General features: G+C 42.1%; 1 protein-coding gene across 1 annotated transcript in view; it reads right to left on the reverse strand.

Moving 5' to 3' along the window:
- Window positions 1-18,812, reverse strand: part of LOC144720209 (troponin I, slow skeletal muscle-like) — an 81,771-nt gene that overhangs the window by 36,104 nt on the left and 26,855 nt on the right. Inside the window, exon 2 of the mRNA XM_078596723.1 lies at window positions 15,470-15,508. The gene's annotated coding sequence lies outside the window, so the exon portion shown is untranslated. The remainder of the gene's footprint in view (window positions 1-15,469; window positions 15,509-18,812) is intronic.

Consider the following 18,812-nt stretch of genomic DNA (forward strand, 5'->3'; position numbering starts at 1 on the left):
TTCCCTTCTACGTGACTTTACCGAAAGAACCAAGAAGATATGTCTTACATATTGCAAAAATAAGAATTAAGTAATCAACATTTATTTATTTACCTATGTCAAATTAACAATTTTATTTCATTCAAGGTAAATTCATCAAACACAAATCACTCACTTCACAGAATTGTTTTTCTCCTAGCTTCAGCTGTGGCAAAGTCATGAATGCTGTCATTGTAATTCGACGACAAAAAATGTCTGATGGCTGCGCTACCATCGCTCAGCTGTTACTTCAACATGAAATGGAGGGGCTAAAAAGGATGGCCTACAGCATATGAGTGGCTAAGGCCTTATTAGTCTAAGGGTTAATCCGGCCCTGATTCCACCACTGGTTCAGAGCCGTAAGCAAGATATGAGCACCAATGCCTCAATGCTTATTTCAGCAAAACGTCACTTTGCCTTTCAATTCATCTTTACCGATGATTGAGCGATGACAGCGTCACCCGGTCCACGGGGTGGAGATGTCACATTCATTGGGATAAAACTTGACATATACCAGATGTTACTGATAGTTCATCATCAGGAGGCTCTACTCCCTTCCAAGATTCTTCTCAAGAGAAATAAAATGAGGAAAGGCCCTAAAGTCAATGACCAGAAGTTATTTTATCGTTGCTCTGTTAAATTCCACCTCTGACCCATACAGCAACTCATACATTATTGTACTGGGTTCTTGTGTCAAATACCCATTTATTAACACTAATGTTAATACAGTGAGGGAAAAAAGTATTTGATCCTCTGCTGATTTTGTATGTTTGCCCACTGACAAAGAAATGATAAGTCTATAATTTTAATGGTAGGTTTATTTGAACAGTGAGAGACAGAATAACAACAACAAAATCCAGAAAAACGCATTTAAAAAATGTTATAAATTGATTGGCATTTTAATGAGGGAAATAAGAATTTGACCCCTCTGCAAAACATGACTTCGTACTTGGTGGCAAAACCCTTGTTGGCAATCACAGAGGTAAGACGTTTGTTGTAGTTGGCCACCAGGTTTGCACATATCTCAGGAGGGATTTTGTCCCACTCCTCTGTGCAGATCTTTTCTAAGTCATTAAGGTTTCGAGGCTGACATTTGGCAATTCGAACCTTCAGCTCCCTCCACAGATTTTCCATGGGATTAAGGTCTGGAGACTGGCTAGGCCACTCCAGGACCTTAATGTGCTTCTTCTTGAGCCACTCCTTTGTTGCCTTGGCCGTGTGTTTTGGGTCATTGTCATGCTGGAATACCCATCCATGACCTATTTTCAATGCCCTGGCTGAGGGAAGGAGGTTCTCACCCAAGATTTGACGGTACATGGCCCCATCCATCGTCCCTTTGATGCGGTGAAGTTGTGCTGTTCCCTTAGCAGAAAAACACCCCCAAAGCATAATGTTTCCACCTCCATGTTTGAGGGTGGGAATGGTGTTCTTGGGGTCATAGGCAGCATTCCTCCTCCTCCAAACACGGTGAGTTGAGTTGATGCCAAAGAGCTCCATTTTGGTCTCATCTGACCACAACACTTTCACCCAGTTGTCCTCTGAATCATTCAGATGTTCATTGGCAAACTTCAGACGGGCATGTATATGTGCTTTATTGAGCAGGGGGACCTTGCGGGCACTGCAGGATTTCAGTCCTTCACGGGGTAGTGTGTTACCAACTGTTTTCTTGGTGACTATGGTCCCAGCTGCCTTGAGATCATTGACAAGATCCTCCCGTGTAGTTCTGGGCTGATTCCTCACCGTTCTCATGATCATTGCAACTCCACGAGGTGAGATCTTGCATGGAACCCCAGGCCGAGGGAGATTGACAGTTCTTTTGTGTTTCTTCCATTTGCGAATAATCACACCAACTGTTGTCACCTTCTCACCAAGCTGCTTGGCGAAGGTATTGTAGCCCATTCCAGCCTTGTGTAGGTTTACAATCTTGTCCCTGACATCCTTGGAGAGCTCTTTCGTCTTGGCCATGGTGGAGAGTTTGGAATCGGATTGATTGATTGCTTCTGTGAACAGGTGTCTTTTATACCGATAACAAGCTGAGATTAGGAGCACTCCCTTTAAGAGTGTGCTCCTAATCTTGGCTCGTTACCTGTATAAATGACACCTGGGAGCCAGACATCTTTCTGATTGAGAGGGGGTCAAATACTTATTTCCCTCATTAAAATGCCAATCAATTTATAACATTTTTGACATGCGTTTTTCTGGATTTTGTTGTTGTTATTCTGTCTCTCACTGTTCAAATAAACCTACCATTAAAATAATAGACTGATCATTTCTTTGTCAGTGGGCAAACGTACAAAATCAGCAGGGCATCAAATACTTTTTTTCCTCACTGTACATTTACTCTTTAAAACTGTTTTATGTAACCCCCTACTATCTCCACATGTTCAATTCATACTGACGCCGGCACCATCAAATTACTATAAACTTAGTTCGAGGAAAACTTAACATTACGTAACAGCCTCCAGGATCAACACTCAAAACTACCAACGTCGTGTTACCCCGGCCAAAGTCCTAGCTGACAAATCTCCATCTTTTGCATCCTCCAATTATGTCTCTCACGTTCAAATGCCTCATTGTCATTTCAGGATTTTCCACTACCTCTTCCTTTCACTGAAACATGGTGGCGGAGATGTTAACTCCCTCGCCACCATTTGTGTGTTCTCCCCATGGTCCCGTGGATTTTTCTCCGGGTCCTACGGTTTCCCTCCACATTTATAATCAACATCATGATAAGCCACTTCGTCGAGCTATCATGTGTGGCCAGGTCGCTTCTGAAAAACTGCTACATAGCTCAGAGCACCTCACCTGGTCATAATAACTAGGAGTAGTTTAACTCCTATTTTAAACACACAAGTACAACCCTGCCCAAGCATGGACATGGGGACACAGGCAAGGGCACGCCGACGTGCGGAAACGTGCAGAGACAGAGGTCGAGACGAGCAAGAACATGGGAATGTCGAACGCAGAAGGAGGGCTCAGAGAGACAAACAGGAAACAGGGAGAAAACCCGGGAATAAGTGGTGGGTATTGGGAGATAAGCAGAAACGGGGGGGGGGGGGGGGTTAAACATAGCAAACAACGCCTTTGTGATTGCCCCATTATCCACACTGTGAATTGTTTACAGTGGTGTCATATAATTGAAATTTCTGGCAAATAAAAAACATCTTTAGAGAGGCGCAGATCAATAGATAACCATTGGACATCCAAGGTTAACACTTTACATTGATGGCCCTGTTTTATTACTCTAGATTATAAGGTGTGATGGGCATATGTCTGTAATATTGGCAATTTGAAGGACAGGTTGGTAGATTGTGCTGAAGTCAATGTGCATGAAACCCCGTGTTTTAAGCATCGGTGAGGTTGCTGCAGGATGCCAGGAAATAAAGCAGTCGACATCGCAGCGTTTTGTGTGTTGTTGTCTCCTGCGCATAGGGTTTTCGCCGGGCATGAATTATAATTTCCTCCCACACGAATAATACAACGGAAACTGGCAAGTAGCTCAAGCTTGACTCATGCAGCCTTTGTCGGGCGCATAATGAAATAAAATTAAAACATTCTTCATCAAAGTGTCTGCGTGCACCCCACTGCACGCGTTATTGACGTAGATGACATTGGGACGTACAGGACATTGGCGGTACAGCGGTGCAGCAGAACACACCAGTCGCCATAAAACAGTTTCAATTCAAAATTGTAATCAGCAAATCTGTGTATCAGTCTTTACTTGACCCTGTAGTCAAATTGGACTCATTTATTCAGTCTACCGAGACTTGCTAAAACGGTAAATTTTGTCAAATCTGCCCTTGGAACACGGAGCCAATCGTCGTCAGGCTGGATGCTTACGATTGTGAAGCTTCGTGTTTGACTGCTCATAACATTCGTCGTCTGACTGCTTTGAAATCACTAGAACTCATTTTGATGCACACCACAAGATTTTCTGATGGGGTTTGCGAATTGCGGAAAATTGTGATAACTTTTGCAAATTTTTTTAATACCACACACCAGTGTACTGCCAATAGGTTCAATTGAATATTTGAGGAGTGAGGCAGAGTGGTTATTGCGCTGCCCTCTGAACCCAATCACAAGAATGCAACACGTGGGTTGTGGCAGGTGGTCAAGCGTGTACAACACACATTGGCATATTAGTCACGCCATCTGACCCAAAAATAAATGATACACCAATCATGTTAGTTTGATGCCTGGCCATGGTCAACATAAGTGGCGAGTGTTATATCTGAAACGGTCCTGGGCTCCTCTATCAACCCCTCACTGACCAATATGGTGAAGTATGGTCAAGCAACCTCTAAGACCAACCACACATGGAGAGGTCTTCTCCAGCAGTGGATGGAAAAGGGCTTTAGATTATTTTATTTGTATATTTGTGAATTTTTTGGTCTCATACTTTAGCTGTTTATATCACAAACTATATGTGTGGTGCCTACAAATACCTTAATATTTTAAGAGTAAAAACTCGATTCGAAGCTTTCGTGACTGCAGGAATTACTCTTTGGTTCTTTCGGCAAATTCACGTAGAAAGAAAATGAATGTGTTGTATTGCATTATATTTCTAAGTTTACTATGTTTGTTTTCTCATTCATTCTTACCTGATGATGGTTGATTGTGTTGCAATCGAAACGTCGTATTCCATAATTATTTAATTTATTTTCTACGTGACTTTACTGAAAGAACCAACGAGTATTTTAAGAGTACTGTATATGAAAAAAAATATATTTGATATTACAGTCACATTGGAATTTTAATCTCTTCCTTAGGCTACCTCACAGTTCTTCAGTACAAACCTAAAATATCACACCTCACCAAAAATCACATTTTCTGTCGATATTATTTGTCAACAAGTGATCAATTGAATTTACAAAAAAGACAAGGACTGATTTCTAAGACTAATGGCGCAAAGTATAGCTTTGTATTTTCTTAAAATGCGGCATTCATGGCGGTATGAAGACATAATTCTACTACGTCTATGAATGACCAAGTGCTTTGAACGTATCAGCTGGCGCAATGGCGAAGGAGCTGTGAACCCATGCATGTGTGACCTCTTTTACCGCGTTAGCTTCTCGGGCAGATATCTCTAGATGTTACTTTTGAAATTGGTAGATATAAAATAAGTGAGTTCTACTCCGAAAAAAAATATTATTCTGCTTTGACATTAAGCAGAAGTATGCCCATGGCTAATTTGGATTACTGGGTATCCAGTGGAGCATGGTGAAGGATGCCTTGCTGTTTGGACCTAAGGCAGCAGTGATAACCACACACTGCGGTGACTACGTGCTATGTTCATATAGGGCTCGCTTTTATAACACAGCTAAGAAACTGAGATTAACTATTAGCAAGCATTATCTCAACAAACCAAATTTTACACGCGATTTCAATAAGAGGCTCGACAATCCAAACTTAAGTGATGTCTTCTAGAAGGACAGATAAATGTCGACATATTGGATAAATATGGTCTGCACATGCCATAATACAAATGGCTGCAAGTAATCAAAGATGCTAACAAAGGTTACATTTGTTATTCGAGCCAAGCGTGGTCACATACATGCTATGTTTCACAGATAGGTATCGTCTGCCACCAGTAGCGCTCAGTGTGGCTCCGTCGATTCATATTGGCCGTGTGATGCTGTAACGACGCATGAGCAGCAAGCCATGCCAAATTGTATATCCAGGAACAGAATGGAACAGCTATTATCCATAATCAACTTATCCATAAATCATGCGTTTCAAAGGGGTCAGGAAATCTGTCATTTATCCTGCTATGCGTGGACCTCTGGGGGTATGCAGATCGGGTGGTTGGAAGCACGGGATCAGAAGACAAAGCACAACATTTCCATAAAATTATCACACGATGCGCCGGATCAACGAAATTAAATGCAGAGGCTTTTAAATTCTGCACCGCATATCAAGCAATATGAATATTTCAAAGTAAGTGTTTAATTGCCTCGTTTTCAAGCAGATGAATATCCTGTAAAACACCACTTCTATCAGACTCTTTGCCCTAACAAAAAATATATATATAAAATGTCAAGGGTTTAACCAATCCTACGATTTGGGAAGGCTGCAGAGTGAAGACATATGCCTTAATGCCGAAGCACTGAAAAACCACCGTGCACCTTATCCACAGCCATACACTTTGCTACTGTGGCCACCAGAATAGGAGTGGCGGGCTATGTGGCGTTGTGCCGGTGTGAGAGATGCGAGGCCGCCAAGCCATCACTCCCGATCGGCGTGATTGAAATAGCAATAACGGGGATGCAGTGCCACTTCCGTCGAGAGAGATATCGAGTTGTGTTGCCCACTCTTGGAGCCAGGGAGGAGGAAGGCTGCTCCATTTGAGCTCCATGTCACGGTTGAAAATTGCACCTGCTCCCCCATTTAAGGGTTAAGCATATTGTTGACAGTCCGCTGTAACTATAATTCATCGTGATGTTGATGCATCTGCTGCCATTGTTGCTGGTTGTCGATGGATCCGCTCTCTCTTCACAAAGCCGGATGAGTAGCCATCAAAAAAGGTCAAAGTAGTTTCCAGCTGAGCCGGGAGCAATGGTCATCTCATATTTATGGTGAAAAGTGAAATATTCAACATCCCCATTGCAATTCGCCCAAACTGTCTTTTTTCTGCCGTGTGGATTGGGGCGCCATGGTGGCGAGTTGTTAACTACCTTGCCTGGTATACAAGAGGTCGTAGGTTTGATCCTGACCATGACGTCTGTATATTTGGAGTTTGGATGTCTCTCTCTCCTTGCGGTCGCGTGGATTTTTCTCCGCGTTCTCCAGTTTTACCCTCCACATTAATAAACACGCATCTAGAGTATATGGCTAATTTAAATTTACACGCGATAAGCCACTTAGTTGAGCTATCATCTGTGGCCACGTCGCTTCTGAAACAGAGCTAAAGAGGTTAGTGCGCGTTACCTGGGAAAATAAAAAAATAGTTGATATCATGGGACCTCCTTTGCTAGTACCAAAATATGAGAATAGGTTTTCCCCTTTTTTTCTGGCAACAAAACAGGTGTTAAGATGTCAAAACACCAAACTGAAACCTTTTACAAGGAATCATGTCTGCATTAACCACAATGCTTGTGTTCAGAATGCAAAGAAAAAACATACTCTGATATTATATGCTTTGTCTTTGAAACGGATTGGTCCACACCAGAGACAGCTTTCTTTGGAGCCTAGTCTCAGAACGGCGTTAGACCATTAACCACATAACTTGATTCCTTGTAAAAGGTTTCAGTTTGGTGTTCTAACATCTTAACACCTGTATGTTGCCAGAAATAAGTTTATAGTTTCTGCCTTTTTAAATCCTCTATATTAAGTTCGCTTGCTTGCTTGCTTGCGTGCTTGCTTGCTTGCGTGTTTGCTTGCTTGCTTACGATCGTGCAAATCTTTCGGTCGTTTTTTAACCCACTTCCCGTGATCCAATCGAGCTGACATTTTCCACACAGACTCGTTGTGCGAGACAATTAATGTTCGTGAAAACAAATTCCCAAAATTTTACACTTTTTTGGCAAAAAAAAATATTTTACATATATTCAAATAGAACTCATTCATGGCTTTGGCTGAACGTCACAGTGTAAGAGCCCAGAGCGTAAACCCTCCACAGGCCGTGGCGGAGTAGCGCAGTTGGTAGCGCCCTCGCTTCCCATGCCAAAGGTCGCGGGATCGATCCCCGCGTCCTCCACAGGCGAATATATTTTTAAATCCTTTATATTAAGTTCGCTTGCTTGCTTAGGACCGTACAAATCTTTCGCTCGTTTTTTAACCCACTTCCCGTGATCCAATCGAGCTGACATTTTCCACACAGACTCGTTGTGTGTGACAATTAATTTTCGTGAAAAATAAAATTCCAAAATTTTACACTGTTTAGGGAAAACAAATTAAATATTTAATTACCAATTGCTTAATGGTGGCAGACAATCATCTGACCCATAGGTGGCAGCCATCTCAAGCCAGAGGACGAGAGGACTCTAGCCGCCACGCATATAAAGGATATATAGTGAAAAACGTTGTTTTTACGGGTTTATCTTCTTGGTTCTTTCGGTAAAGTCACGTAGAAGGGAAGTAATAAAATAATAAAAATAAAACATAATAAAACAATTCTCACGACGTTTCGGCCACAACGCAAGCAGCCGTCCTCAGGCGAAGAATGAGACATTATCAAGCTAGGAGCTTATATAGGTGTAGCGAGGAGGAGCGCCTTAACAAAAGAATGTGCATATGAAGAGGAATTTAGCATACCAATGGGCAATGCGTAGGAGGTGGGCGGAGGGGTTTCAAAGTTCCATTATGCCCATGCATTATGCAGGATCAACAGCACCACGGGGGGGCGCAAGGAACAGCGTTAATAAAGGAATGGAATGTTAATGATATGTAGCTGCATTTACCAAACAACCATGTAGAAAACCAAAGTAAAAAACTACATAAACTAAAATATAAACTGATACTTACTATACTCTACAATAAGCTGAGTTACTAACAACAAATAATAAATTACAATTCTACGTCGTAAGAAGTATATAATATACTTACATCTAAACTTTATTCTCTTAGCATATACAGTACTATATACTGCCATAGATAAACCCAACATTAAATTATAAACTGTATTGCTGTAAACCACCCTATAATTTATACATTTTAATATAACACTATGTATTATTCAACTCACCCTAATGTGTATCGAAATGGTTTATTACGTCCTTCCAATGATTGCTAAGCCTGAATCCATCTTCTCGGTTAAAATTGTCTCTGTGTTTGTATATGTGGATCGCCTCATGAACGAATCTCTCATGATAGCCAGATGGCTTGCAGAGAACCTCCGTCTTGGAGAAGTCAATGTCATGTGAGCCCACTGAGTTGTAACAGTGGTCTGCCACGGCTGAGGTGTTTGTCCTACCGTGTTTTAGATCAGCTTTATGTTCACGAATGCGGTCTGAGACGTGTCGTTTGGTTTCACCAATGTAACTGCTACCACAGAGGCAACTTAGTTTGTAGACGCCAGGGTACTGTATGTCTGGAATCACATCTTTTACAGACGGTACCAGATCACGGATTTTATGTACTGTGTTGAATCGGACCTGGATCTTGTGTTTAATCAGGATTTTGGAGATCTTTTTTGTGACCCCAGCAATGTAGGGTAAGGTGATGGTCTTGAAAGGCTCCTCAACAGGATCCTTCTTGATGGTTGGAGTGATGGCTTTGCGGATTGTGTAGTCGGAGTAACCATTAGCCTTAAGAGCTTGGCGTACGTGTTTGAGTTCACTGGAAATGTGTTCATGGTCGGAGATGCATTGGGCTCTATGATATAGAGTCTTGATGAGGGAATTCTTCTGGGATGGATGGTGGTGGGAATCCGGTTTTAGATAAGCATCCGTGTGGGTGGCTTTCCTGTAGACAGAGCGGCTCATTGAACCATCAGGTCTCCTTTTGATTAGGACATCCAAAAAGGGTAGCTTGCCATCATTTTCGACTTCCATGGTGAATCTGATGGCTGGGTGTATGGAATTGATGTGGTCGAGAAATTGGTCTAGAGCAGGCCGGCCATGTGGCCAGATGACAAAAGTGTCGTCTACGTAACCTCTTCCATAAGGTCGGGCGTAAAGTGGCAGTCTGGATGGCGTCCGTCTCAAATTTCTCCATGAAGATGTTGGCTACAACCGGAGATAGGGGGGAGCCCATTGGGGTGCCCTCAATTTGCTTGTAGAAGGTTCCATTCCAGGTGAAGTATGTATTGGTTAAGCAGTGTCTCACCAGGGGGGGTACCCCAGCATTTAGTCCTTGATGAACCAAGTCTTCAATGATTGCGATGGTGTCAGGCACAGGCACCTTGGTGAACAAGGAAACCACATCAAAACTGACAAGCAGGTCGTCTGGGAACAGGGCAATCCCCTTGATTGTCGATACCAGGTCAGTAGAGTTTAGTACTGCAGAGGTGGTTTTTCCAGTGAAAGGCCGTAGGATTTCGGACAAAAAACGAGCCTGTTTGTAAGTGGGGGAGTTGATAGTAGAGACAATGGGACGAAGAGGTGTATCTTCTTTATGTATCTTTGGCAAGCCGTACAATCTTGGTGGCCTGGCTGCAGAAGGTTTCAACGAGAACTGTTTGGTCTGATCAATTAATGCGGTTGAAGCAGAAATGATGTTGTTGGTTTTGGAGACGAGCAATGGGATCGTCAAGGCATTATACGGCGAACTGTACACATCCTCGTCTCCAAAACCAACAACATCATTTCTGCTTCAACCGCATTAATTGATCAGACCAAACAGTTCTCGTTGAAACCTTCTGCAGCCAGGCCACCAAGATTGTACGGCTTGCCAAAGATACATAAAGAAGATACACCTCTTCGTCCCATTGTCTCTACTATCAACTCCCCCACTTACAAACTGGCTCGTTTTTTGTCCGAAATCCTACGGCCTTTCACTGGAAAAACCACCTCTGCAGTACTAAACTCTACTGACCTGGTATCGACAATCAAGGGGATTGCCCTGTCCCCAGACGACCTGCTTGTCAGTTTTGATGTGGTTTCCTTGTTCACCAAGGTGCCTGTGCCTGACACCATCGCAATCATTGAAGACTTGGTTCATCAAGGACTAAATGCTGGGGTACCCCCCCTGGTGAGACACTGCTTAACCAATACATACTTCACCTGGAATGGAACCTTCTACAAGCAAATTGAGGGCACCCCAATGGGCTCCCCCCTATCTCCGGTTGTAGCCAACATCTTCATGGAGAAATTTGAGACGGACGCCATCCAGACTGCCACTCTACGCCCGACCTTATGGAAGAGGTACGTAGACGACACTTTTGTCATCTGGCCACATGGCCGGCCTGCTCTAGACCAATTTCTCGACCACATCAATTCCATACACCCAGCCATCAGATTCACCATGGAAGTCGAAAATGATGGCAAGCTACCCTTTTTGGATGTCCTAATCAAAAGGAGACCTGATGGTTCAATGAGCCACTCTGTCTACAGGAAAGCCACCCACACAGATGCTTATCTAAAACCGGATTCCCACCACCATCCATCCCAGAAGAATTCCCTCATCAAGACTCTATATCATAGAGCCCAATGCATCTCCGACCATGAACACATTTCCAGTGAACTCAAACACGTACGCCAAGCTCTTAAGGCTAATGGTTACTCCGACTACACAATCCGCAAAGCCATCACTCCAACCATCAAGAAGGATCCTGTTGAGGAGCCTTTCAAGACCATCACCTTACCCTACATTGCTGGGGTCACAAAAAAGATCTCCAAAATCCTGATTAAACACAAGATCCAGGTCCGATTCAACACAGTACATAAAATCCGTGATCTGGTACCGTCTGTAAAAGATGTGATTCCAGACATACAGTACCCTGGCGTCTACAAACTAAGTTGCCTCTGTGGTAGCAGTTACATTGGTGAAACCAAACGACACGTCTCAGACCGCATTCGTGAACATAAAGCTGATCTAAAACACGGTAGGACAAACACCTCAGCCGTGGCAGACCACTGTTACAACTCAGTGGGCTCACATGACATTGACTTCTCCAAGACGGAGGTTCTCTGCAAGCCATCTGGCTATCATGAGAGATTCGTTCATGAGGCGATCCACATATACAAACACAGAGACAATTTTAACCGAGAAGATGGATTCAGGCTTAGCAATCATTGGAAGGACATAATAAACCATTTCGATACACATTAGGGTGAGTTGTATAATACATAGTGTTATATTAAAATGTATAAATTATAGGGTGGTTTACAGCAATACAGTTTATAATTTAATGTTGGGTTTATCTATGGCAGTATATAGTACTGTATATGCTAAGAGAATAAAGTTTAGATGTAAGTATATTATATACTTCTTACGACGTAGAATTGTAATTTATTATTTGTTGTTAGTAACTCAGCTTATTGTAGAGTATAGTAAGTATCAGTTTATATTTTAGTTTTTTATGTAGTTTTTTACTTTGGTTTTCTACATTGTTGTTTGGTAAATGCAGCTACATATCATTAACATTCCTTTCCTTTATTAACGCTGTTCCTTGCGCCCCCCCGTGGTGCTGTTGATCCTGCATAATGCATGGGCATAATGGGACTTTGAAACCCCTCCGCCCACCTCCTACGCATTGCCCATTGGTATGCTAAATTCCTCTTCATATGCACATTCTTTTGTTAAGGCGCTCCTCCTCGCTACACCTATATAAGCTCCTAGCTTGATAATGTCTCATTCTTCGCCTGAGGACGGCTGCTTGCGTTGTGGCCGAAACGTCGTGAGAATTGTTTTATTATATTTTATTTTTATTATTTTATTACTTCCCTTCTACGTGACTTTACCGAAAGAACCAAGAAGATGAATCCCTGCAGTCACGAAAGCTTTAAATCGAAATTTACGGGTTTACTTGTTAAATTTCTAACCCCAAGACCCGGGGGTAGATCTAGGGTGGTGCCAGGCTGGGTTTGTAAAGCGACCGTACTTTTGCACGAGAGATCGGTGGGGGGGGGGAACAAAACTCGGTGAGAACGTGTTTATGCTTTCAACCGATCCGACACCTGCCCCACGCCCCACATGCGCTCATTCGGACCCCAGCAGCCCCACCCCCACTACCACCAGCACTCAGCCCACAGTTGCGGAATCGTGGGAAGAGCGACCCATGAAATGCACCATCTTTCTTGAAATATGTTTCATGTTTATTAACATGTATGCCACGTAAGTAATCGCCGTATAATGCCTTGACGATCCCATTGTAATTTTCCAGGCACCACTTCTTCGCCCTTGGAACAGTTTGAAGCCAAAGCGAACTGTACACATCTTACGAAAACATATGAATAGGTTGAACCCTTTCTGACAATACAACAGGCGTTAAAATGTTAAAACACCCAATAGAAACATTTATCAAGGAATCAAGTTCGCATTAACCACATGTACTTGTGGTGAACATGCAACCACACGTGCTCTGATAATTATCATTGCATTATAATCTAAGCATTGTCTTTGAAACTGATTGGCCTACACCAGAGACAGCCTTCTTTAGGTCCAAGAAGGGTAAAACCTATTCTTATTTTTTCATACTTTGATACTGGCAAAAAGGTCCCATTTTGTACCCACCTTCACAGTCATTGTGAGCATCGTGCGGCCATTTTTTGGCACTTGCCCTTGATGTCATTGTTACCGATTTCGTTTTGCTTAATGGAGAGACCATTTATTTATTCTTTAAGGAGTCCAGAACGTAAAAAGTGTTAAGGTGCCAGATCTTGGCGGTAGGGTGGTTGAAGGAGCGTAGTTTTTGGGATGGCCTCTGCTTGTCTACAGGCTGTTTTCTATTTCGGTAATGAGATGAAGAGATTAACATGCATGGCACCCGCTGGAGAACACAATGCAGAGCATCCAATATTTGCGATTACGGTCTTTAACGCTAAATGCCGGATGCCACGCGTCTCCTTCAACTTGCAACACACAACGAAACACTGTGCAGCAGTTCAGGCATGTAACATTTCACACCTCCGTAATTCATTCGTCACAATTTGGATTTATAATTTGATTCAACGATTGATTTTCTTTTACTTACCCATGCGTAGCATTTATAGGAGAAGAAGAAGAAATGGCAAGTATCATGAGCATAAGGATTAATTTTAACACCCAATCCGAACCCTATCTTCTTTCCAAATGATTGGTAGTCGTGCGCTAGTACATTAAGCCAACAAAAAAATCAGCACATTACTCAATTACGCTGTGGTATTAAAGAGACAAAATATATAATAAGTGATGTCTTGGGCAATGGCCCTTCTTCATAGCACATAGAGAGGCCAGTATACCAGTGGTTCTCAACCTTTGTTGGCGACTCTACCCACCTTGCTGAATTAGGTTTCAACCGAGCAACCCCCCTTGCCTGACCCAACACGGTTCTAATAAATACATGTATGAATAATGAACGTCAATATTTTAACCCAATTGTCCATTCTGTGAGGTATCATCACCAGCTAAGTAACTGCAAGTGAATAAAAAACTAATATATCTGCATGCGTGACGTAATTTGTTCTCGCTCGCTGGTTACTCTTGGAAACCGATTGTTTATGATCAATGAGCTTCGAAAGGTCTTTTATATCGTCCTAGGTTACCACATGGATTCAAATTATGTCGTAGTTCTTTTATATTGGCATATTCGTACATGATTATTCACCAATGACTATCATGTATGATGTAATTTTGCACATTTATAAATCACCTCACGTACTCCCTGGGACATTGCCACGTTACCCCCAGGGGTCCTCGTACCTCCGGTTGAAAACCACACTGCAGTCAACAATCAGAGTGGACACTGCACTTTTGAGCATGTGGCCTGATGAGAATAAACATTTTCTCGTATGTTTTCTTCTTTCAGGTCACCTCCTATGCCGGTTTAACATATTGTCTTTACCCGGATAGCTTTTTTGGTACCATTCCACAGTGAGTGCTCATTGGCGAGATACCTTCCGCCCCTCTCACCCATACGCATCATTACAACGGCGTCCAGCACATTTCTGCCGCGCGAATTGGATCCATTATCCTCATCATGGGGCCCGTTGACCAATTCAAACGCTGGTTGTTATTACCAGCTATGGCGGACATGAATCCTGCCCTCAGTCACTGTTAAGCACCTTCTTCATTGAGAAGTGGATCTCTGTTGTGTCTGTTGCGGTCTATTAATACAATCCGTCTTTTGGCTCGGGCATGCGCGACGTTTAAGGGCCGGTGGCGACATAGGGAATTGCTTATCCTCTTCCTAGACAATGCTGGGAGAGAGTGATGTTTATTTCGGTTTCTGTGTACGCGTAAATGTGTTTTCGTCAAAATTCTTCCATCGCACATGAAGGAGTTCCTACCGTTTCTGAGAGATGTTTACGCTTGAGGGGAAATTAGGGAACGATATCCACATTTAAATGTGCCAACGCCACATCAAGGGTGGCCAGAATATATCCGGTCAGCTCGTGGAATCAATAATTTGTATGAAGTCATCCACCCCAGTTTAGCAACTCATGCTCAATCATTTCACCAACATGAAAATTGCACCCATTTCCTAGATATATTAAGAGTGAAACCCAATGGTTCAGCCTAACAATCGAGTTTGTATTCATATACACTGACAGTGTTTTGCCATTTTATACCCCCTTTCAAAGAGAACAAAATATATAGTTTAGGTAATTTTCATAATTAACGTTCAATCTTCTATGCAGTTAAATATTATTAATGTGCACAGTATTTACAGAGTGCAAATTCCGTGTAATTGGTGTAACACGTATTAATTCGTATTTTGATGATGCACAATGTAAATAAAAAGATAAATGGGCATGGAAAAAGCAATTTCATTATTTGGCTGCACATTTAGGTAAGAAGCCAATTGATATACACTGTGAACAAGAAAATGAAAAGCAATACACGATTCATCTCAGCGTCACTCAAAACATACCTTAAGTTGCACCTTGCGTGACGCCGACAGCTTTGGTTTCTGTTGCACAAAATACAGAATGGTTAATACCAAGTATATATATATTTTTCATTATTAAATTGACAAACATAATTACAATACCAAGCATGCACCATTACATTCCCCACGTTTTCGCACAGATGCGGTGAATCATTTGCAAGTGGGATACCAAGCTGTAACATGCATCAGTTTCAGTTTCATTTATTAGGTATAGCCCTGTGAGCCATACGGCTCTTGACTCGGGTGCAACCGCAACAAACAAAAACATGAACAAAGAACATCTTAAAGTGACGATGCGCAACAGAAACATCCAGGAAAAACCAGCAAGATCTTCAAGAAAAAAGCACCGTATATGAAAGCTGCGTGCAAAAATCCCAGTGGAATGCAAGTCGAACAATAACAACCATAAGATAATTTAGATTAAAGTTATCAGGCTAACTCTGTACTACAACAAACAAACATGGCTCAACCATACATTTTCGAAATCACCTAAATAAAGCTATTAAAGCAATGTAACAGTGATCATAGGAACTGTGATTCAAATTTAACAATAAACGATATACATTACATGTACGACCCATCTTTGCAGCCATAGCTGGCAGCATGAGTCACTCCATAACTGCAGGAGTATCAGCAGGAGTATCAACATTTTTCAATGCACCTTTAAAGATCAGCGCACTATAATCAAAACTCAAGGTCATCCTTTGCAGCGGACTTCCGGAGAGATGCATTTGATTTCAGGCCACTCTGTATAGCAGTGGCAGCGGGGGGTGCACAGCTCCTCACGAGCAGTTTAGAGTGCAGATCTCACAGGTAATGATCCAAGTTGCAGTTTATTGGCGATAGCATTCCAGACCCTGGGGGCATCAACAGCAAAGGACCTTCCTCCAGTATTTGTACGGCAATAAGGAATGTGAAGCTGGTAAATGAGCAAGGACCTTATGTCAGCAGGTAGTCTACTGATTGTTTTGTAAGTACATCGTGAATAAATAAGATCTGATGCACAAGCCATCGATCATTAGGAGATGTTAAGTTTGACCTAATGTAGAGAACGCAGTGGTGGGTCCTATATGGGCAGTTCAATGCAAATCTTAAGGCCGAGTGATAATTTGGGTCAAGCTTCTTCAGTACAGTACTGAGGGCTGATTAATATATGATGTCACAGTAATCAAATAGAGGAAGTATGGTAGCTTTTATCAATTCCAAACGGAACATAGGGGGAAGCAATGTTTGTGTCGATACAAAAAACCAATTTTTTATTTTACCAATATAATCAATGTGATTTTCAAAATTCAGTTTTGAATCAAAGATGACCCCAATATACTTATAGATCTTGACTTGCTCTATTTGATAATTATTTAAGGAATGTAATTGGGGAAAAATAACTTTCTGCTTTAGTCCTGGTAAGAAGCATAACACCTTGGTTTTGGAGGTATTCAGGACTAGTTTAAGAGCAACCAGATGATGTAGTTTGTTGAAATCACCCTGGAGCTTAGCAATCACGTCATTCGGAGAGCGGCTAGCAGTAATCAGTATCTTGTCATCTGAAAACAGATTTACCCTGGAATGATCCAGGTTAGTGCCCAAGTCTTTGACATGAAGAGAGAACAAGAGGGTGCCAAGGATGGAACCCCGTGGAACTCCTTTTGTTATCTTAACACGGTTTGACCTCCAACCATCTATTAATACAGTTTGGGTGCGAGAAGAGAGGTGATCTTATAATCATTCCACTGCGTGTTTGGAGAAACGGAGACAACTAAGTTTACTAAGCAGGTGTTGTGGTCGACTGTATCAAAGGCTTTGGACAAGTCAAGAAAAAGACTGGCGCAGTACTGCTTATTTTCAAGGCTACTGTAAATGTGATTTAGAGAGTATAATGCAGCAGATGTGGTGCTGTATTTTTTTCGGAACCCAGATTGGTTTCGATGTAAGAGATTATTGTTCGGACAGGAAACTGCTAATTTGGTCGTTCAATAACTTTTTCAAAAATTTTCATCAACGGGAACAAAATTGACATAGGTCGGTAGTTATTTGGATAATCTTTAGGGCCCCCTTTGTGAAGTGGATGAACATAGGAATGTTTCCATTCTAGAGGTCCCGATGCGTCTTTGATGGACAGATTGAAAATATGGGATATAGGTTTGTATATTAGGGGACCTACAGTTAGCAGAGCAAAGACAGGAATACTTTCCGCTCCGGTAGAGGAGGACCTTTTGAGGTAGGACAGTTGTTTCAGAACATTAATTTCGTGGATAGGCTTGAAACTAAATTCGTTTAATGTTTGGACAGGGGTGTAGGAAATTTCATGAGCAGGGGTGACTCCCAATACATTATCAAAAAAATGAAGGTTAAAATTGTCGACTATTTTTTGGGGCTCTGAAAAATAGTCCCTATTTCGGTTAAGCGCAATGGGAAGATTATCTGTGTTAGGTGCCTTTTGACTGTTTTCCGGAAGATCCTGGCATTGCCATGTGATTCCAGGAGAGTGGGGGAAAAGTAAGCATTTTTGCATGCCGTATTTTTTACATATATATTCCTTAAAATCCTGTCCTCTAGCCAGTCATTGATCAAATTACTTTTCTGAGCACATGCCCAAGCCTTGTCCCTAGTTTTCATGAGCTTAGTAATCAAAGGATAAACCATGGTGGGAGGTTGCCTTCAATTTTAAATCTAACTAACGGAGCATGTTTGTCAAGAATTTGGAGAAATGGGTACCTGAAGGTCTCCCAAGCCGTAGTCAGGTTGGGGATATCAATATGCAATCATAACCGAACTTTTAAGTAGGTTTTGTCGCTGTAAAAATTGATTGCCTAGATTCCTTCCTTTTTGTGCAGATGAGAATGCCGTAGATGGCTGATCATAGTGAAACGTCACTCTGTGTTGTTTTTGTTTTAGTGCACGTGGTCGCATCAGGCTGCCTTGGGTCTGGTCGCAATTTGAGAAGTGGGCATCGAACAGTGCCCTCAAAAAATGCCAAGGTAACTTTTATTTTTTTAACTCCGTTACATAATTCGCTAGCTATGCAGCTCATAAAAAACTGTGCATTTGATCAAGCTTGAGTGTTCAACGAGCAATAGCAGGTGCTCATTGTGCTATGTTTTTAGTAAGATTGAGTGTTTTTTGCAAAAATGATCCTCTTTGTCCATGAATTCTGCATTGGCAAAGGGGACTGCAAATGCCCAGCTCATTCCGTTGTCTTTGGATCCTGAGGATTCACACGTTAAGTAAAAAACACACCCTAACAGCGCACCGCGTGACGCTTGCGAAAACCAACAGAAGACTCCACCTGTGTTCAGGCAACATCACTGAGACATCCACCACATGG

This window comes from Lampetra planeri, chromosome 8 (assembly GCF_965212315.1).
Source record: "Lampetra planeri chromosome 8, kcLamPlan1.2.h2, whole genome shotgun sequence".
In the NCBI taxonomy this organism is placed as follows: Eukaryota; Metazoa; Chordata; class Hyperoartia; order Petromyzontiformes; family Petromyzontidae; genus Lampetra; species Lampetra planeri.